We start from the raw sequence: 23,500 nt of genomic DNA, 5'->3' as shown, positions 1-23,500 counted from the left end.
TCACGTTTAAAGTAGATGGTTTGGAGTTTTACCACCCTCCAACTTCCAGCAATCACTACATGCTCAGATGCTCGCACATTACACTGTTGATACTTTATCGAAATGAACAAATGTCTTCCAACAGTATATTTATGCTGTTACTGATCATGGCATCTTGGCATCTTGTGAGCTATTTAATTAGATGCTGATTTGATACTATCATAAATTTTATAGTTTATTTCTACCTTATGTCCATAATGATCGATATTTATAATAGGTATATAATGGTAGTTGCTAATCATGTGGATCATAATTTTGGGTGGTGCACTGGTGTTTTTGTAATGGACATGGACCATCAATCTGCTCGATTACCAGAGCTAACTGTATGTGAGACTTTTTAAAGCTCTTAAGTTCGTGCTGTAAACACAGTTTTGAAAGGCTTTAAACAATAATTTCATAGTTTGTCAGTCTGCTTTTAAAGTATTCAAACACATTACATAGAACATTCTCAGTGTATTCCTCACACCATGCATATATACACATATACCTTGCATATACGTATATGTATATGCATGTGCATGCCATATGCATATACACATGCTATACTCTATCTCTCCCATATTATATATATATATATATACTCTCTATATATATATATATATATATATATATATATCATATCTCTGCTCTACTCCTTACACACACACACACACACATTTATATACACATTTGAAGAGGATTTGAGAAATGCCCCAGCTCCTGGTAACCAATGGCTGCTCTGCCCTTTGCCTGCTCCTAAGATCCTACAAGCCTGCCACCTGCATACAGTTCAGCACCTCTTGCTTGGGCCAGCTATAGTTAGCCATATTCAGAACTCTGAACTGACTAATTATTATGAAGTGACAAGTGACCAGGACAAGCTAGTAGCCAATAAGCACAATAGAAGCTGAAATACATCAAGTGAACTGATACAAAATTCCAGAATAATCTCTAAACTAAATAATTGCACCAATTTTGACCTTAGGTGCACGCAATTGTGTTTATTCCAATACGTATTTCTTTCACCACCTTTATTTGATATCTTCTTGTCTTCTTACCACCATCTCGCCACTGCAGCCTATTGGCAACCCAACATAATATTAAGAAAACTGTATATTTCTATTACATCTCTATTTACATTTCTGGCAGAGTTAACAGAAAGATTAGTGCAAATAAGACCATGACAGTACTATCGAGATTTATAACAAGCTGCAGATGTGAAGAAGCAAAAAACTAAACAGAGGAGAGAAAGCTGCCTTTTCTCAAAGTGTGTATCTTTGCTGAAAGATACAGTATAGACCTACTTTGTAACACAAACAGCAAAGACAGAGAGTATGTGTTATACAAATCTTCCCCTCACCACAGCTCCCACAACAATCACTTCTTTTACAGAGTAATACATACTGGCAAATAAGATAGACAAAAGATAAATCAAAAATAGAGCAATAGAAAATAGACAGGGGACATATGCTGCAGAGTATTTCTATGAATGAAGTACTAGTTTTGATATGTTTAAATATAGAGAGAACTATAATAAAACCTACACTACTTATACTTGAGGCTAGTCGGAGTCAAATGTAGATCTATGTTAGAGGACAACAGACTTGTTCCGCTTGGCTATTCTTTTTCTTTGTCAGGACTGAAGAACTAGCAATATCTTGTATTATTTTGCATGTGGGAAAAGACTAATTTAGGACTGAAAATATTTTGAATGCATCAGTTCCTCCTGAATTACACACGTATAAGGTAAACCGCGGACTTATTTTAGTGTCTTTATGCCTTCAGGTGATAATTCGAAAAAGCCTTATGAGCAACAAGGCCATTAAAAATGATATTAAAAATAATGGCAAGAAAAAATAAATTATTCCGCATTATCAACAGTAAACTAAATGTAATACATCCGGTTTGCTGTATATTGCAAAAGAAATTTTTTTTTAGATTGCATTTCTTATATTACAGTAGAAGGCTACAACGATGGTCAACATTTTGTAAAAGTGGCAAAACGGCTCTGTAACTAGTTCTTCTTCATTTTAAACCAGATTCAGAGGGTCTTGTTCACAGATACAGATGCATTGGTTAGAATGCACAAAATATCTATTTACTTTCATTAAATTAGAAAAGAAAATTACAGACTTGACTAGAAAAGCGTGTATATGAACACCTTGGTCAGTCTTTGATGGAAGAGGGAAAGAGGAGGTGTGAACCTGAACAGAGATAAAATTGGCATTGTGTTGAATGTATATAGCGTAATGTTACATGAGCAGCATTGGTCATCTAGAAGCACTGGTAAACACTCCGTATTGTATTCATATTGCATCAAAAAATTCTACTAATATTGTCTATTATCTGAAACAGCTTAATCATTAACCATCTAAAGCGAAAGGAGACGGAGAGATAAAGCCGTTTGTTTGCAAATCGACCGTCAAAATAACTTCAATAATCAACCAACAAAATCTACAAGGTATTGAATAAATACTAACTAATGAGATTTTTAAAAGAAAGGCAAAGGAATAGATCCTTCACTTTCATCCTTCTTTTCGCTCAAAGCATAGCGGCTTACATTCAGTTCAAGATTCATTCAAGGCTCTTGCTGGTAACTGGTTGCTACTCTTGATCTCGGCAGTCTTATCCTCCGGGACTTCTTGCTGTAATCAACACTTTGTCTTCCTCCCTTAGTCTGCATGGTTTCGGCTGCTCGCGATTAACATATTGTTTTACATTTCGCACTCCTAACAAAGGGGATGAAACTTTAAAGAAATTAATATACTTAGCAAAATGATCCCATACGCTTTCATTACATACAGCTATGAACACTTGTATAAATCAACTATTCCTAGATACACTCTAGTGTTTTTATGTTTTAATAACGTTCAGTAGTTTTAAAACAGGGCTGTCAAACCTAGATCCTTGAGGGCGGTGTCTGCAGGTATGTTAAAATTAAATCGAGCTAACTCCAGGACCCAGTTTGGGTGTCCATTACAAACTTTTTCCTGAGACCTACAGCTCTGCACATTTTATATATCCCTAATTTACCCCACCTAGATTAGATCATCGGCTCCATAACTCCATTGATTTTATCAGATAAGAGACATGCAAGGTACCAAACAAATGCAAACTAAGGGAACAAAATTTAGAATTAAAAACCTATTCAAACATAAGTACATCTACCCCAATTCATTCACTGACTCTCAGCAGGCATACAGTACCATGGCTGTTGATGCTGTGGCTATATGACATACTATACAGCTCTCGAGTGTGGCGCCAGAGAAGAATATCCCTATACGTAGCTCAATCTCATTCAATGCCCACACATAAATGATGCGGGGGTTGATCTGCGAGAGTTGTATTGTGATTTGAGGACCTCATTGTAGAAAAGTGCGTTCAACTGTAGGCGTTTGAGTAAACACATGGGGTTGTCACTTTGCAGCAAAACCTCAAAGTCTCCTCTTGGTGACAGCGCCAGTGCGGCTAAGAAACATTTGTTTATTGTTTAATGTTTTGTCTCTTTGCTGTCTTATACGGATTAAATTAATGCATAAATGCTGGATAAAAATGAAATTCCATTTAATTAAACTAGATGCAATTTCATCTGCATAATACAGTAATATAATATAATACTGCAGGTAGTAGTGGCCCAGTCATTTGTTCTGTATTCCATTTAGTTAGATTCACTCACTGATTTCAACTAACTCTTTATATATGATCTTCACTCTTAGTGAGAATGGTTCTTCGTTGTATATCATTGTTTGCAGGCCTTGGTAAGAAGCACTGTGTGCTATAGATTAACAAAATAAGAACCACGTTTAATAAAACAAGTATCTAAGAAGAACAATACAATTTGTAATACAAGTAACATCTCCACCTGGAAGTAGTCTGGATGCAGAAAGTGCAGGCTACTGTTAGCATTCTCATACTCTAGAAATTTTCCTTCTAAATCTATAGACAATCATAAATGTCATTATTTTATAAGCGTGAGACAAAGATTCAGTAACAGAATGAACATTTCACAATCACCCCAGTGTACTGAGTCAAGGCAGTGTACTTCAGTTGAAATTAAGCAAGAAAGCGATAAAGTAGAAGATAAAATATAGCATTCCAATTCCTTAAAAAAAAGAAACACTTTAATCAAAATGTCAATAAAGCACATGAAACAAGCTCTATTTACAAATAAATCTCCATAATAATTCCCTAAAATCACAATTTCAGACTCTATATATCCTTTTCTTGAAATTAATAAAAGTGTGGGTACCTTTTATTTTAGCTTTGATTACATACGACAGTGCTTGATGTCACTGCTAAACTACTCAAGATTCCTCTCTCACATCTAATAGAATAGACATAAAAATGTTGTACAGATTACAGGTAAGTGAACTGTTCTCATGCCTTTTAGACAATAGAAGACAAAAACATTTTACATTTCCCAAATTTCATAGTCTCTAATACATAATACTGTAATACAACACTCACAATTTGGTGGGTTGGTTCTATCAGAATGGTACTATATATAAACTGCTTCTTCCCATGGAAATTCTCTATAAATCGCTGAACCTCATTAACTTATCTTTTTCAGACATTGCGCGGGTAAATTTCTTTATTCAGAGTTTTAGTAAAATGCAAAGATAAGTAACAGTTCCATAAAGACGTGCAGTCATTAAAATGCATACAGACCTTGGGGAGAATTCCTCTAGAAAAAGCATTCATGAACTCTGGGCGATGAAGTAATGTGTCTTGCTTGAAGCTAGTCAGGAAGGTCACAAACAAGGCTAATTTTATAAAAGTCAGGAAAAGAAAGCTTCAGAACTTTTTCTGCTCATGCCGACCACTGGCTTCAGCAGGTAAACTTTGTTTAACATAATAATCAATGCATGTTATCAAGCTGTATTTACGATAGTGAAACTAGAAGTATACATACACAAATCACCAAACTATCCAGTCTTTTATATCCAACCATTACCATTGAAATAATGGCAAATCTCACGGCTGTTAAATGCCCGAACGGTCATTCATTTCGACTTCAAATTAATTTCCTCTGCCCGCTACACTACGCACGGCATGACAGAATGATTCGTTTGCTAGCCAGAGGTGAACGATCGATTGCGCCTGATTGAATCTATTAGCGATCGGTTGAAATGATTACAAAATCGCGCCTAGACAATTCAATTTGATGTGTACCGAGAATTTGATGCAGACTGTTAGTCAGACAGATTCATGAGCAGATCAGACTTTTACAAACAAAGACAGGATTTTGGCCCGCGTATTTGCACCAGTACATCTGGGTGTGCTGAATGGCTTTACATCGTTCTCATTTTATATTATATACGCATGCAGATTAGAGATTAGTTGCAGCACTTTATTCTTAAAGTGACTCCAAGTAAAACAGTATGGTCAAGTTACTGTTGAAAACAACGTGGGTTTCTGGTTGTGCGTGCAGAGTGTGTAACTATTGTATTAACCCATATATTTTGAATTAACCTTGTTGTTTTACATTTATTTTATAACATTATTTGAATTATTGTACTGTATGTATTGGGCCTCATATATTGAAAATAAATAACTGCAAGCTCACAATGTGAAGCCTGAAATAAAATACATTATAGATGCGTATTTGTTTTATATATATATATATATATATATATATATATATATATATATATATATATATATATATATATATATATATTCATCTCAACGGTTCCTAGTCTTTGTAGTAGGAGTTTGACTAATAGAATGGCGCTATCACAAAAAAACAAAAAACACGCTCCATTCTGCACATGCGTAACGTTGGCTAACTTACAGCTACGCATGACAACGTATATATGCACAAACACACTCGCAGTGCTGAGGAAAAAGGCAGTTGTTTATCCCAGTTTTTATCTTATCCAATACAAACTTGTTTAAGCGTACATACCAATCTAAATTGAATTATTTACCATATTCAAAAGCAAAAAATATCAGTTCCTCAAAGTTAGGACATTGAAATCTAAACAGGTAAGCCTATGTTATTATCCAGATGTAGTTAATGACAGTGTTATTTTCTGCATTAGCACTTTTAAGCTGCTGTAGACAAGTCTAACTCCTTTAGCTGTTTAAAGCCTAAATTTCATTTAAATTTCAGGGCAGGCACTCAAGTCGGCATCAGTTAATGACTACTGCTTTCATAAATTGCTGCTGATGAAGTTAAAGATTTATATTTTCTTTCTTAAAATGAAGCACCTATATACTTAATACCCAAAAGCAGCTGTGGCAAAAAGATGTCAAATAATTGGAAGAAGGTAACACAATTTCATTGGGATAGGAATGAATGTTTTTATGCTGAGTTAGCCTCTTTTGTCATGGGATGAGAGGAAAGGCAAGATAGGCTGAAGAGAGGAATGGATGCAGAGAGCTCTAAGTAAACCTCAGGGTCAACTGGACTTAACACAAACGATGTGTAGAGCCTGGAGGACCGCATAGGTAAGCTCTACCTACTTTATATCATATTTTATGATATTGGGATCATTACTTGCATTTGTATTTCTCTGTCTTCAGGAGCTGAATGAAGGATTGCCGGTACTAAGCAAGTGATCAGGAAATGCTCCACAACGTTGTCAGATACAGTTTCAAAGTAAAATAAAAACACTGCAGCACCTCTACCCAACTTATTGGAGTAGTAGTCCTTTACCATAGGATGTAAAATCAGCGTAACAAATCACTAAGCTATTTGTCTTTCAGGGAGAACATATGAAACCAATTATCTTTGTAGATCAGATAGCTATTCACTTTGAACAGAAGAATCTGTGCACAAAGAGATCAGTGAAAGAATTCGGGATTGATGGCTAAAACAAGCTGAAGTGGATGGCCTGACGGAGAGATGAGGCCAGATAATGCTGGCCATGAAGCGCTGGCAAGAGAAGGCAAGAAACCACCAACCAATTCAACTTTAGAGGCTTCTCAGGCAGCTAAACAATGCTCCAGAGTAAAGTAACTATAGATTATTTCTGAAGTTTTATCTGCCTTCTGTTTATTGCTAAGTCTAGACAACTTGGTGTGATTTTGCAATTCTTTTACATGACCCACAATGGTAAGCTCATGAATGAGCTAATTTTGTGTGCTTTCAGTTTATGCACCATCACTTTAGTTTTAATTTATGTTTTGGGACGCCCAGGTTGTCAAACTGAGCCTCCTCCTCGTGCAAACTTCTCCAGCTACAGCCAGTAGATTTAGGAAACTCTATACATGTGTACATAAATTGTTGTATGAAATTGGCAATTACATAATTAAAACTGTGCATATACTCTTTTTCTGTAGTGGAGATTTGAAACTTTTACACAGAGGGCCAGAGGCGGAAGAAAATGAAGAGAAATACGAGGCCAGTTCTAATTAGGAGAGAGACAAGAACGAAAAAAATAATTCAAGCTGAGACTCAGGAGTGGCTGGAACAGAAATATATACAAGTATAAATGAAAACCAATCATTTAGTTTGGCGATTAATTTATTTTGAAAAGGCAGTTCAGACTATAACCTTTTGCTACAGAATGACATCTCCCAATTAGCCAGCGGTCAAGATCATTGACGTATGGCCGAATCAAAATATATTTGATGATGTTATCAAAGTAATTAATAAAAATAAATATTATTTTTACTACCACACCCTTTAACTAGAATGGACAGACATTTCAAAGTGTTCAAAAAGAGGCATGCAATTGGCTGATACCAAAGCGCCATTATGCTCAAACAACCGTTCCTTATACTTGTGAAGTACATCCGATGAGATTTGGAGGGAGAAGGCACTCTTACTCCACTCTATGGACATTTCATTATGATAATGCCAAAGTCACATCTGTATTTGCACCACTCTGCTGATCAGTTTCACACTGAGAAAACAAATCTGATCATTTTGAGCACCAGAGTGATACGTTTAGAGAGCATATTATGTTTGTTTGGCCTAGGAATCACAAATACAATACAGTTGTTATTTGCTGTGGTCTGGGTTCTAAGTAAGTTTACTACTTTATCTTATACAAAGATAATTTGCAAGTTAGATTGCAGATGTGCTCCTGAGTGTTTCATCTGTCGCCTTCAGATGAATTACTCAGCAGGGAGGTGGCATGCTTATCTTTTCACCTTAAAAGGCCCAGGTTGCAGAATTCATCTTTAACACAACATCAGAGAATGTGTGTTTAGACATCCATAATCTATCACACCTGGTGGCTGTAGGATTACTCTGGCCAACTATGCAGAAGTGCTGCAACCTAAGAAGAAGGACAGATCAGCCTATTTACAGCAGCAGAATAAGCTGGGACAAACACAAATCCTGTAATTTGGTATAAATCAGGGAGGAAGTGACAAAAATATACAAATTATAATATAACTTAGTAATGCTTTATTACCATGCCTACTGGTGCCGTAATGTACAGTATTGATTGTGGCTGTTTAATTATAATAATATTTCACAGGAATTGCTGTCAGTTAAATAAATACAGCCTTAGTAAGCGTTAGAGACTTCTTTAAAAGACAGTAAAGATATCTTACAAACCCCAGTAGTTATGGATATAGTTTGTGACTAGTTTCATTAAATTTATTTGTTGTACTCACTACATTACAGGTAAATGGCAGAAGATGATTTGGACAGTAATCGCCAACTTCATTTCAGTGGCTGCTGATGGGCTGAGTAGGTATCTTAGACTTCGTAAGGAATTGCAGAAGGAAATGTCTAAGTTGATTGTTCCTCATTATTGTATGAGGAGTTAATTAATGCAGTATTCAGATTTTACTTGAACTGGTCTTCTGAATTTCATCAGCTCCCAATCCCGGTAACCACGATTCGGATGACACTTGAAGGATATCATTCCTACAGGTATGTGTCACTATACAGTACCACACTGGTCAGATATTACAACTTTTTAGATTTAATACATTAATTTGACACTATTATATAAAAATTATGTTTATGAAAACATGCAATGATAGTATGAGTGGGGTTTTCTTGTAGTATGGAGACAGAACCCTTCAGCTGTATATATATTCACAGCTAGTACAAAGAATGTAATCAATTCACTTCTTTTTGCTGGCAAACATGGCTTTCTATGACAGAGAGTTTTTTTCCACATTCATGTATTTGTATTTCACCTGTTTGAACCTATGTTAATTCAATTTCATCATATAAAATATAATAACTTTTTATTAATCTTTGAATCTGGAGTTTTATTGTATATCTTAAGTGAGCTTCTTTTTAAGTTTTCAGTATATTCAGATTTTTGCTTCAAGGGAGTTGCACATGACAATTATAATGTCAAATTGGATAGGTAACAGTGGTTTAGAAGCGCATGCATAAAATATTATCTACTGACTGAGATTCTTCCTCTATCCTAGTTAGAACATCTTTGAACTTACAATAAAGGACTACAGTTTCTTGTTGGCACTAGACATGGGAAGATTCACAAGGTCAATCCTGCTCCCCACAACCAAAATCCTAAACCTCTAAACCAGTCATGCAATGAATCAACCAAACATTTTTAACACTATGATGACCTGTAGGAACATCTGCCCCTCTAAGTCTGCACTCTCATTTATTCTCATTATTCACCTCTCATTATTCTTCTGGGGTTTGGATCTGGGAAAGTAGGCATTGTGTTATTGTCTCCTGCTGAGCAGTCAATGTTTATCTCTTCTCCCTATCCCATCAAAACAGAAAGTGTTAATAGCACCTGTCTCTTAGCATCCTGCAACCAGCGCCGGCGGCTTGTAGCTAACAACAATCCGTCTCTGTCTCTCATTCTTTATTTATATTTTCCTCTGCCCAGCCAGGGTGAATAGCATTCAAACTCTTATTTTGACAGATGAACAGTTTGTTTCATCTGTATGCCGCACTGTACTCCATATAACATTTCTTAAATTACACAAACATCACATACAGTATATATTCTTTAAGACCAGTTTCCATTTAGATTTGGCTCCAAAATCAACGCCACTTTCAAACACATACTCAAATTGGGCCTTTGTCTAAATGGGGTCATATACCTTTATTTTTGTGAATGTAATAAATATATACCTGCTCCTTGCAAAAACATAGCTTTACCATGTGCTACGAATTACCGAAGATGTGTCAGCCTGCAGCCCTTATGCTAAACAGATGCAGGACTTATCTTATCGCTAACATTCACGGACACTTATCAGTCTGGAAGCACATTTGCCAACATGCCTTTAGAGATTAGAAGTCCCACTGGACTCCCTTTTAAATTGTGACTGAATCAAAATTGACATTTTCTTTTATGAAATCATTTTCTATTCAGAGTACTTGGGCCGCTCAATTAGTGACTCAGAATATATTATCTGATAAATGCACTTTCAGCTGTAATTCTGATACTGAGACAAGCACTGCGCCGAAACATAATGCCAGCGCTGCTCTGGTTTGGACCTTCATACTATTCGAAAAGTCTCAACACCTCAAATATATACATAGCTAGTAGCTCTTTGGTGGGTAGATCCAAGAGAAAAAAATATATTACTAGAAAAATACAAAGTAAATCCAAAACACAAAAAGAGTCCAGCAGATGAAGATGCTCAGAACATTAGATTACAGTAAATTGCATACAGTGGCAAATCCTTATACACTCAAATGCATGTTTTGAAAGACACAGTTAAAGTTTCATCATTGGATGCATTAGTTATATAAACAAGTTAAATAAAAATGAAACTCAAATGATGTATCAAAGCTAAATTGTATAAATATGTATGGTTTCAATCTTTAAAGTTAATTTAAGTATTGTGTTTTTCTCACTAATACTCATACAACTGCAAGTAATGCAGTGCTCATAAGCTGCATTTTGATTAATAATTTTCTGTATGCTATAATAATAATAAAATGATCTTGAGACAAGAGCATTTCCTGGTTGTTTGGGAATCCTGCTTATCTCTGAATTAGTAAGATATTGGGCAGCCTAATATTTAGAGCTCATTTAATGCTAGAATCTTAGAGACATACCATGGGCAAAACTATTTATCTCACAAAGACCAACCAGCTGATGGGGAAGACTCTCTGTATTCTTTAGATTATCTCTCAGTTAACTCAGCCACTTCACTGCCTTGGTACTGCGAGAAAACAATAGATTGGAGTCATGTACTTCTCCTGAACTACAATGCCAAACTAAACACAGGAAAAGGTATGTTTTTCTCTTTTCTGAGAGAATATTTTAAATATCACTACTAATTCTGCAAATGTTATTCATAGCTTGCAGTGGATATTTGAAAAGCGGTATAGCAGGGCAAGTGTTGTATACAGAAACATGGTTGTAATGTAGTCTAACCAGGAATGAGGTTTATGTTTCTGGGGCTCCAAGTACTATTCTAAATGGAATTCCTGGAAAAAATAGTGCCCTTCATAGATGTCACTCGTGTGAGTGAGATCCCTTCCATCCTGATGTCTTCATCTCCTGTGGCTCAGGACTGGATAGTCAAAATTTAGGATCAAACTACTGGAGTATGGTACTATTTCTAGCGCTGTCTACAGCGGCCTTTTCCAGCCTCAAATGGCATCCTGTTGTATCCTTCAGTTGGCATAGCTGGTTTCATTTGGAAAAAGACTATAAAGGACTACAATATTTTCCAGCATTAGCAAAAAATTACTCCACCTAAATTTTGATTTACAGGAACTAATTTTCTCTACAATGGTGCAATTGTTGTTTGGATGTTTTGGTACAGATACATCCCAACATGACTATAATTGATGCTTACTGTTTCTTCTCACATACTCATTGCATCAAATAACAGAGTTGCATTTGTAGACCTAAAGTTATGCTCAGCCTTAACATTTGATATTTGAGTAGTCCCCCAAAGTACTCAGTCTTCACCCTCTCACATAGCATTAAATTAAAACTATAGTATTATGTTGTGAGATTTCCTGCATTATAATTCACAGAACTTTGTAGGACTAGTAAAATTATACTAATAACTACCATTTTGTGAATTTCAGGCCTTGGTTTTCTTGAATTTGGTGTGCGTACATTATCTTCCAGTTATTAATAAGCAATTAGTTTGTCAATTGCATTTGCGCCAACAAACCAAATTAAATTATCAGACATCATAGGTTGATAATAATAGATTAATCTGTCATTTTGACTGCACATTTTGTTTACGTGTTGGTGGATTTAGTGGATTTTTAGATGCAGTATCCCCCTAATTCACAACAGAGAGCTCTTGTGCTTTGCTGTAAAACAACATTGGATCTCTTTTCTGTTGTATGTCTGGTTTATTTAGAGCTTTACCTCCTGAAATAATCAAAGGATCTGATCAAATGGTAGCCTTTCAGTACATTTTACCTTTAAAATCAGACATTAGTTACTCTTACTGCCCACATTTGAACAAAGGTTCTGAATATCTTGCATACCATTGAATGAATTAAAGATGGGGCTCTGGTTTGTAGACACTACACTTTTTAGCAAATGGCTCATTGGTAATTTTGACGGCCATAATGCTACTGGTGGTGCTACTAAAGTCAGCTGAATAGATTAAAAGATAAAGCAGTATAGCAACATGCTCTGGGTTGGAGAATGAAACCTATTTCCAAAAAAGTGGAAGGGATTCTGATTAGATAATGCCTTAGCTAATATGTGACAGTACATGCTCTATCTGGAGTCTCCTCTGTGCCTTTGGGTAGAAACACAGTGACAGATGTGGCCTGGGCTCCATACTCCTCTACTATCTTTTGCAGCTGTCACCACTGATAGAAAGGTAAAGAAGCCTACCCAACTCTAAATACAAACACAGCAGTAGGAGTCATGAAGTTCTGAAGCTAATTTTTCATATTTATCAGATTAGAGCTGTAAGTGGCTATAATGCTATATCATATATATATCATCTCACCCATTCATCAAAATTAAATAAGACGACCATGTATTACTAATAATATAAATAAAAATGATTCTTTTATCTTAAAACAACAATGTGCCAGTGATCCTCTCCTTCTCATATATAGTATTGAACAGCCGATTCATTCAAGTGAGTAGTTTTGTTAGTAATGTTATGTAACTTTGAATGATTAACAAAACAAGACCTTGTGTGAAAGTTTTAAGTACCAACATTTTAGTTCTTCTTTATTTAGGCAGTTTTATTAGCCTCTCAGCACTGGATGCCAGCAGTAGAATGTTCTTTAGGCAAAATGAATGGTCAGTTCATGCCGAGAATTGTTTCATAATAGGGAATTATCTGAAATGTCCCTTTACTAGCCTTACTAATGCCTCCCCAGCATCAACCTCTTCACTAAGGAGTCTCAGTAAACTAGCAAAAAGTGCCATTAAGCTAACTGTCATGACACGAATTACTTTATTGTCTCAGCAGTTGTGTATATGATTACAAGGATATTCCACACAGCACATATGATGGTATAATAATTTGCTATTGAAAATAAACACTTAGCCAGACAGTGGATGCTATATGATGCTAAACTGCACACACAAACTGCAGCACACAGACAAACCAACACACATACACTATGCTGTCCTTCGGTGGCAGTGAGTCTCAAATCACACAGCAGGTCTCAAAGAGCTCTTATCTCAAACGGCCTCAGAGCTTACACCTGTCAATCTTGCAGTCTAAATAGGTTTTAAACTACCGTGCTATATGGCTATCACTGTGTACTAACTTTACATGCTCTGATGGGCTCATTACACCTGCCCTCTACAGAAACCAATGCAGCTTATTCATCACAATACCACACTCTATTCTGCATGAGCAAATAACGAATGCTTTACTGTAATGCCACGAGGTACCAATGTCAGCAACTTCTGAGAATCATAGTTCCCTTTTTAAGTAATGGTTTCAGAAGTGTATTTTCCCCAAATGATTTTAAAGCAAATTTCAGTTTATTTTTATAAATGTAAATCCAGCAGAGACAGTGGCATTTACAAACATCATTTTAAATTGCCTTTATAAATGTAATATATTTATAAGTATCAATGTAACATATAATGTCATGTTTTGAATTTTCATAATTATTCAACCTATTCAACATTATTTGACTAAAGGGTTGAATTCACTAAAATGAAAATTTGTGGTAGATTACTCCAATGTCATTAATTACTCTCATGGCATTCCAAAACATGAACCCTTCGATCATCTACAGAACATAAAATTAGGAATCTTTTGATGACTATCAGTATCTAAGACAACAACAAAACTAGAAATGTTCCCAGCTCCATAGAAAATATGTTATTAAGAGCAGTCTATGTGACATCAGTGAATATCGACTTTGCAGCCTCTACAAGAATACTTTTTTGTAGAAAAGAAAGCAAAATATATAATTTACTCAACCAGTTAAATCTTATCATTTAGAAGTTGTAATTATTTAAAAAAAATCTTGTAGTATCACAAGGCTGAAGTTGGGCCTCTGGTGTCATGGACTACATTTCAAGCATTCTAACATTTCTTACCTAAGACCTGGACCTTAGTCATTTTAGGCCTAAACTGCACTTTAAGTCAAGTCTTTAGACCTCAAACACAAAAATTGAGAAGATGTAAACAACACAGAAGCACTTTTGGCCCCTTATTTATAGTTATAGCGTGAACAACTTCGGGGCGTTGAAGAAATGCATTTATCAGAAGAATAAAAATCAGAACAATAGAAAAACCCTCGATTCTACCAAGGACACCAAATTTATGTAGACCTAGATAGATCTGATTTTAATGATTTATGACCAAACTGGAACTTTCTGAACTATGTATCAGGAGTATGTCACAGTGCAAAAAGCTTATTAACATGAGACACCATCTCAGTTGTCAAACATGGCTCCATGTTTCATTTCTTTATTAGGAAATTGAAATATTGGCTGGCCATGAAAGGCCCATCATACACAGATTCTTTACAGGAGGCTGTTTGCCAAAGATTAGGATATTTCCAGTGCAGAGACTGAAGCAGTGATCAATGGACTCCATGGGAAAGTAATCTCTTAAAACGTACATCTAAATCTAGGTGGAGTTTTGTTCAGGGATTGGTTATAGAATGTTCTTGAGTAGATGTTCCATCTTCAGTTTAAATCTCATTGATATTTAGTGGAACTTGGAGGCTGTGGCAACATAGAGGCCAAGAATTATTAATGATCTAAAGTGTGGAATGGGCAGTAGTTTGCAGTGAGGATGACAAGCTTCTAGAGCACTTACAAATAATCTATTTAGTTTAATAAAGATTTTTACGCATATTGATTTGATTTTTAGACGTCAAATAGTATTGGAGAACACTAGATATTTTAAAACCCTATTAGAAACTAATATATCTGAAGATAAAAGAAGATTTGATTGGAACTATGGAAATGTATGTACCACTCAGGTCTGACAGACATTTTCTGCGAAATATACTACATTCAATAAAAAAACAAAAAGCAAAATAAACAAATAAACAAAATTTATATTAAATACATACACATAATTGTTTGTAAAGTAACAGAGAAAGCTCATTTGGAAGCACCTTCTTTATCTCAATGAGATAGGACACTATGTGATTTGTGTTTGCCAATATCACACTAGTGTTGCAGGGATAGGTCCAGATCTGCCTTGATCGGCTGCCTCAGCGCTATTTCAAATGCCACGAAAAATTCATTTACCAGAGCAAGCCTACAAAATAAATATTAACAACATATCTTGGCTGTCAAAACACAGGCTATGCGGGTTCTACAATCTTTAAAAGAAGCTTTCTTCCTTCCAGGCTCATATCAAAATGTATATTAAAATCTAGTATACTCTTACATTTGACTATCAATAAATACCCCAGCATCGTCGTCTCCCTCTACATCACTCAAATCAGCTGCCCAAATATCATCAGTCTGTTAGATAGATTCACACTACGCTAACTAATTACCAGAGCCATACTGCCAGCAAATATTTACTAATGAAGTATCAAAGCCTATCCTATCTCCCCACTCTCATGCCACTGTCTTTCATCTACTGGCAGGTGGGCATGATACACCAGACTGACAGCGGATGATGGAGTGCAATCTTGCATCCCTCCTCCATCCTCTCATGTTGATTTTTGCACAGATGTGAAGATGGATACTGTCATCCCTAGTGCATTTTGTCATGCAAGACAGTTTAATCTGTATTTCTTGAGGAACACAACATAAACACAGTACAAACTTTTTCATAAACAGCAAAGCGTGCTTCATATATATTAAAAATATTCCCTAAAAACATAATATAATACATATCAGCCTAAAATGTAACATATATTGTTGCTCTCTTATTTAATTAATTATTGAAAATAATTATACCTCTATATACTATAACACAAATAATGATGTCCTCACTTGAATGATGCCGTTCTTGCATATCCATGTCACACGTGTTCTTGTGCTCATACATGAATGTCTTCAATCTGGCCTTTTCACTTCAGATACATCTGAGGCTAGCACAGCCTCAGAGGCCAAACAGAGAATACATTATGAAGTGCTAATGTCACTTCACACACAGAAACATCCAAGCAGACACTCCTTCTTTCATTAATGCAGTAACTAAACTACCTTCTCTTTCCATTTCTCTTAAGTCCATATGTTCAAACCCTCCATATTAACGTGCGAGAATATCTGCCAATAAAAGTGGTGTCAAGAAGACCAAGCCTCTTGCATTAGATTCAACCCTATCCATCCCATCATCATAGGTAGGCGATGACCCTTTGACATGTCACTGGCCTCAAGCTCTCTCTGACATCGCGGGGGCGCAGGATTTGGGGTGAATAGCCATTGCTTGGGCCTCCGTTGGACCACATTTGATAGGTCGGTGCTTTAGGTCGGTGCGCAGCGCGCATGCTTCATGCGGACGCGTCATAGTATATTTGGATGGTTTGCGAAGCGGGATTTGGCGATTCAAAAGAAAAATCATTTATTATGAAATTACTGCTTATCAATTTACGTGGATTAGGAATGTTTGGAACCGACTAGCATAACACTTCACTGAACATAGTTGAAGTATCATTTGTTTGCGAGCATTAAAATGGTAATTTAAAGGACATCTGATCAGACACATACTATGAACCATTCTTTGGAAAAACAAGATCGGGCTCCATGATCAACTAAAGATTTCAATGTTTGCAGTGATTACAAAATAATTTTTAGATAAATCTCCTCAGAAATTAAATGTTAAAGGTGTTATAGCTGACAGTCATCCCCTTTACAATTTTAGTTGTTAGAAGGGGATCAGTGGGATTTCGTCTATCACTTTCATTGCTCTCCAGCATCAGTGGCGGAGTAAGAAAATTTATCAATGCATTACAGATATAGTTCCACAGTAATATTTCAGTATGCACTGTTCTGAAAGTTTGGGCTAGGGTGCAGTTTGTTTCATTCGAGCCTGGGAGCCTGAATTCTGTGTGTTGAGCCACTCCAGTTGTGAGTCAGATACTACTGTAACAGTGGCGGCTGAATTAAAATTCTTCACCTCACAGACTAATACTGTCTACTCAAGCCTCAACTTGAAGTCTTTAATTTGATGTTTGGAGATCTCAGTCCAGCGCCAGCGCTCAGTGTTGATATTTATTGGTAACCAAGTCATTATGTTTGATTGGCTGAAAGGCTCATTCTAATGGCACACAGTGTCACAGGTTGAGTGGCTGTGTCCACTAATAGCACGATTATGAAAGCTATTATTGCTGCCATGGCTGTATTTGTCTTAAACAGAGAGAAAACTGCTGAGTACAGTGACTTTTAATATGACTGACAGTCTCAAGTATACAGCACATTGGTATATCCATAGAGTCATTAATCATCAACTTTCCAACAACTAAATATCATTATTGCTTCTGAAAGCGCACAATTACCCCCTGATACATTAGCTGATCTTAGAATCAAATTAATTAAACTTTTCTGTTTGTCATCAGGATGATCCATTGCATTAGCACATTGAGTAAGTGTACATTTCCTTTCAAAAGCGTGCTACCATGCTTCGCCATTCCTATATTACCAAGATGATCTATTTCCCTTTTTAAATAGATTGATATAAAATGCAATGGTCAATATTTGTATGAAAAAATTGTATAAATATATGTACAGAAATGGGCAAAACCTTCGTCGGTAACTAGAGAGCAAGAGAAGAACACACTAGAAACAGTTTGGGAGTAAACATAAATTACACAACTATTAAACAATAAACTCATATAAGCTATGAAACAGAGAATTATTTTATATATGCAGTTTCAAGATTGGATGTGATCCCTAACAGGTTGGCATGCATGCAAGGTGCATTTTACGTTCTTTGGAAAGTCAAATTTTGAATGCATTGTATCTCTGAATATAAGGATGTTTTAAATGTATTTTCGTATATATAAGTCGCAAATTCATTATGACGTTTTCCAGTAGACAGGTTGTCTCACCTTTATACTCAATCAATACATGAAAGAATGATCTCACAGTAAGAAAACAATAAGTTTAGAATGCAAACCTTTACCAAGCACTCTTAGTAACTGACTGATTATTTGGATAAAGTGCTTGACCTTTACAGGATTCAGTTGTGCTAATGTGAGTGTGAGTCAATGCTGGCTGAAGCCAGACATGTATATCCCCACAAGCTATATATTAAATATAGGACCCATAGTCACGTTGAAATAGTAATAAAAATATGTATATTCACAAACTCAATAGGAAAGCAGTCAACTGTTTTCAGGTTAGGACAGTACACCAACACCGTCTCACCTCCCATAGGCCTTCCTCCATGTCTTTCTGTGCCTGTGACAATAGTCCACAGTATCCGCATTATTCCTACAGCTAGATCTCTTTTTAAAGAGACTGTTTTTATATTCCACCGCATGAAGAGGTCAGGTCAGTGTTCATTCCTGAGCTTTCAGTTTTGTCGTCTCAACTGCTGATTTATTTTCTTATCTGCTTTGTTCCACAACTAGTCTCAACAGTCGAAACTTTCCCCAAACTCTGGCTTTTGCTGGTTTGATAACAAGTCTGAGATAAACTTTATTTTTAACACTAACTGCAATTACAAGAGACATTAGACGTCCTCACTTGTAAAATGAGCCACTTAATGCAGTAAAATCTTATATATATATTATATATATATGTATATGTATATATGTATATATATATATATATATATTTACTATATCTTTCTATAACAATTGTATTACATAATATGAGTCATTTTAAGATGCTGTAAGAGTCTTTTTGCTGTATGAGGATAACTTCTCCTCTCTTGATGTTGCAGAGCTAAAATAGGAGTCTAGCATGGCTCATGGCAGGAACAAAACAAGCGTCCCAACTTCAATCAGAAATAAAAAAAATCCTAACCAATTGACATTTTCCAATCTCCAGATGTATTCCCTACGGCCCTCCTGGTTAGGGATTTGGTGGTTCTGGAATGGCTGTGACTTGCAGGCTGTATTGGGCTCTGTTGATTCATGGCTCACCAGGCTCACGTGAATACCTCTGAACATTAGCATTCTGCTGAAACACAGTTCACCCAAATCTTCTCAAGTAGTTACAGACTCAAGTACTTAAATTTTGCCTAATGATTGTGGAACAGAGGTGTTTTAGTGGTAAAGTGAATATTTCTGCAGAAATTTCATCCCCTAGTCTAGATTTAGTTCATTCGACCTTTCTGGCATCAGACCAGCCAGTATATGATCTGATTATTCTCCCGAGAAGCAATGTCACTGTAATGCGTATCGAATAGATGTCATGCGATTGAGTGAATCTCTGTGATTTTGTTCTTCCATGGCTTTGGAGAAATAACATCGCACTTCTTTCCTCTCCTTTGCCTCCGCGATTGAGATGGAAGCGTTTAAATGGAGCTTCACTGAGAAGTGTTTGCAGCATGATTGTTAGTGCTACTATTCAGTCCTCCTCTGTAGCGTCATCTAAACCTCTTCATTTCTCTCTTTGTCCACGGGAGAGAAGGGTCAGTGGACTTACCGAAGGGCGGGGTGGGAATGGCAGAGATGGAGCAGCTGTTGGAGCTCACTGGGATGGCTGGGGACAATCAGGAAGAACTCAGAACAGTAAGACCAGAATGATCACAAATATTTAAATTCATTACAAACAACTTAAATATGATCAAATTAAATTAAATAAAATTGCATCTAATAGATTTAGTATTATGACAGCAAACAGAAACTTTTGAGAAGAAGACTAGGAAAATAAGTCTTGAAAATGTCCTGAGATACTAAGTATTAACACCCTCAGCTAATATTTGGTTGAAATGCCACTTTGTGCCAATATGGTCTGTGTTGTTACTATCACGATTGTCTTTATCTTTACTATTACACAGTCAGCTGAAGAGAAGCATTTATAGATGATACAGCCCAAGCTTGCTTCATTTGTGGTTAGAGGCTATGCGATTCTGGATAAACTGGTATGCTGTTTTTGTTTTTTTAAAATAGAATCATGATTTTTATAACGATTCTAAACGTAAAATAAAGTAACGTTTATAATATCATCATTCTGTTCAATGTTTAATTCATTTTGAATGAATTATAAGTTTGAATAGATGATTAAAGTCTTATTTTGTCAGTTTGCCTGAGCAATTAGTCAGCATTTTGTGATGTTGAGCGTTATTTGGGCAGTTACTCAAGAGATTAGTTGACCATTTTGATGGCTGTCTGTGGACGTGGTGTTATTATCCGAACTACCAGCATCCTCAGTACCCAGTGTAATAGACCAATCTTTGTGTGCACAGTCTGCGGTTTTGTGCAAACACACATTTAGCAAAATCATGACCAAAAGTTCAGTTGGTTTGCTTTCAGAACAATCAAACATTATGCTCATTAAACATCATTACTCTAAGATGCACACAGAATGGAATGTAAGCTTTCACATGCAAACAAGTAGTCAGTACTTGCCCAAATATTCTTGCAGTACTCCTTTAATACTACTTTAGTTCTCTTAGCAGTCTCATATGCACTACATCTTATTTTAACAACAAGTGACTTTGTATTTCTTACGTGCTCGCATTTGTAGCTGTATCTCCATGATGATGTTTGCCTTACTGTACTTCCGGGGCGTCTAATGTGTGAAATGAGTAGCTCATTATAAGATATTTAAAACCAATTTATACCAGATATTCAGCATCTTTATTAAATGTTCATAATCTACTTTAACTACTATTTAATTTTCTCTGAAATATTCTCAAGAAAAGATACTGTTAATATTACACAGTCCCTCTGGCCCATTGCACAAACAGAAACCACAATAGAAACATGCACTTCTTAACTAAAATTTCTCTTTCAGACACAAGCAGGACATTTGATTATTAAAATCTAATTCTTGCACTATTTATTTGTTTTTTTGTACTGAGTGGCATAACACTGGTGCTAGCTGGTTGGCTGCAGGTGTGGGGAATTTTCACACTAGCCATTTGCAGGCACTACTGGAGCCCAACTCTGAGCGACTGAGAGTCTCTTTACCTTTGCATGAACCCTCCAGGCGAGTGGTATAGTATGGGAGCTCAGGTACAGTCCAGCAGCCCGCTCATTAACTCACTCCTCATCTCGGTGTTTTACGCAGCGCCTCCTGCGCATACGCTCTGCCGGATGGCGTGAGGCGTCTTGGAAATCGTAACAATTCCGCGACAACCGTATCATCAATCGCGATTGATGCGCTGCGGGCGGTACCGGAAGTATGCCCCAGGCGTTCCATCTCAAGTTTTTTTCCCCCTCCGCCCGTCGGCAGAAATTGCCTCTGCGTTCCTCTAGCCAGCGCGTCTTCTCTAAAATCAACACTGGGCGCTCGCAAGCGGAGGAACCTTGCATGTACTTACCTGAAGAGATCCCAGTATCAGAGCCGGGATGAGCCGGCTACCAGGATATTTACGTGCTATGGCAGCCCACCACTGCGGCGGTGGACGATCCTGTGTGGGAGAATGCGATCTTCACAGTCCCCTGCAAGCTACCTCACTTCAACACAGACAGCCCTCCCCTCAGAATAGCTGTCAGCCCCAAGAACACACGCTCAATCCATGACCTGTGAAGCTCAGCGCTTTACGAAGTCTATCCTCTACTGTCATTATTAAATCACAGGTTCCTCTTGGCCGTCTGATCCTGTGTAGTTCAATGCATCCCTACTTTTCACATCTCTTGTATTCGCAGATCAGAGACACATATTCCGTTCATTTAAACTCTTGATACAGTAGTGGATCAGATCAAAGCCCTGAGGATTTCTAAAGAGATTTTAAGATTTTAATGACTTGCACACAACATAGCTATGGTCACTGGTGCATATTTTATTGCGTATGCAAGATCGGCGTTGTTCTCAGAGAGTGAATTGAAATGAACAGGGTAGCTTTCTTTGGATGGGGTCTTGAAAGGCTATCTCCACGATTCGTCTTAAGTTTTCTTTTCTATGATAGAAGAACAAGGATCTTCGCTCCGATACTAAACGCATTTTATGTGTACCATTGTTCTAGTTTTCTGTATAGCTGCAGGAATGTCGTGGAATTATTCACAGAGAGTCAGTGGTGCCAAGAAAGGAACTGCCTTAAAATCATTCGGCACTATGGTGTGCTCAATAAAGCCTTCACTAATCTCCTACCTAGTTACTGTCGGTCCTCTAGGCTCGTTTGATCACAATGAATCTGCAGCGGCACTGAGGACACACGCCTGAGAGTTTGTATGCTTGTAGTCCGGCTGGAAAAAAGCGTCTGGAAATTCCAGTTCACCAGGCAAGGCTAACTAAATAAGAGGATGTGTGATCCAGTAGGCTTGGATTTCCTATTCTGTAGGCTCATGGGTGTAGTGGGAGAGTCCTGGCAGCCTCCTCCACAGTTCAGCTTTTAGAGGAGGTGCAGTGTCTCAGAGAGGGCTCCTCCTCTACTTGTGCTACACATGCAGTCACGTCAATAATTCATGCCATTGCCTGTCAGAATACTTGTTGGGCTCTTCCTGTCATTTTCTTTACTCAACCTAATATCATTTACCACTTTTTCTTTTGTGAAATGAGGGCAGATGTTTTGCTAGAGAGTTGATGTTTATATATTGCATGAGGACCCCTCTATAAATCCTCGGCCTTCAACAATGATGCACTTATGACTTATGTACACTTCAGAGGTTTGACACTAATTACACAATGTATGGATGCATAAATAAAACTTGCAAAAGTGCACTTCTAGCAGAGAAGTATCTTGGAAAACAAATTTTATCATCTGACATGGCTTTTATAGTATATGTGGTCGGGTGGTGTGGTGGAAAGGACCTGGAGTTCGATTCAGACAATACCAACATAAACTGATTGAGATTAAAGTCATTTCCTCCATAAATTACAAAGGAAAAATCATTAAATAAAAAAAAAAAAAAAGCATTATTTTTTCTCTCAAATTATATATATATATATATATATGTATATATGCACGGTGATGGACAAGGTATTTGCAGTGCCATTTGGTCAATGAAGAAAAAAAGAGTCACAGTGGTCACAGAATAACTGTTATCTGACAAGTATAATAAATAAGATTCTATAAATGTTAGCCAATGAAAGTCGGACATTTGTTTTCCAAGCATGCTTCAGCAAGATTATTTTAAAATAAACTC

The 23,500-nt window shown here is 36.7% G+C and overlaps 1 protein-coding gene across 1 annotated transcript in view; it reads right to left on the bottom strand.

Moving 5' to 3' along the window:
- LOC122326660 overlaps positions 1-23,500 on the bottom strand; it is a 99,895-nt gene that overhangs the window by 19,093 nt on the left and 57,302 nt on the right. The window lies entirely within an intron of this gene.

The sequence above is a fragment of the Puntigrus tetrazona genome, chromosome 21 (genome assembly GCF_018831695.1).
Source record: "Puntigrus tetrazona isolate hp1 chromosome 21, ASM1883169v1, whole genome shotgun sequence".
NCBI classification, from domain to species: Eukaryota; Metazoa; Chordata; class Actinopteri; order Cypriniformes; family Cyprinidae; genus Puntigrus; species Puntigrus tetrazona.
This window is presented reverse-complemented; position numbering and strand designations above follow the sequence as displayed.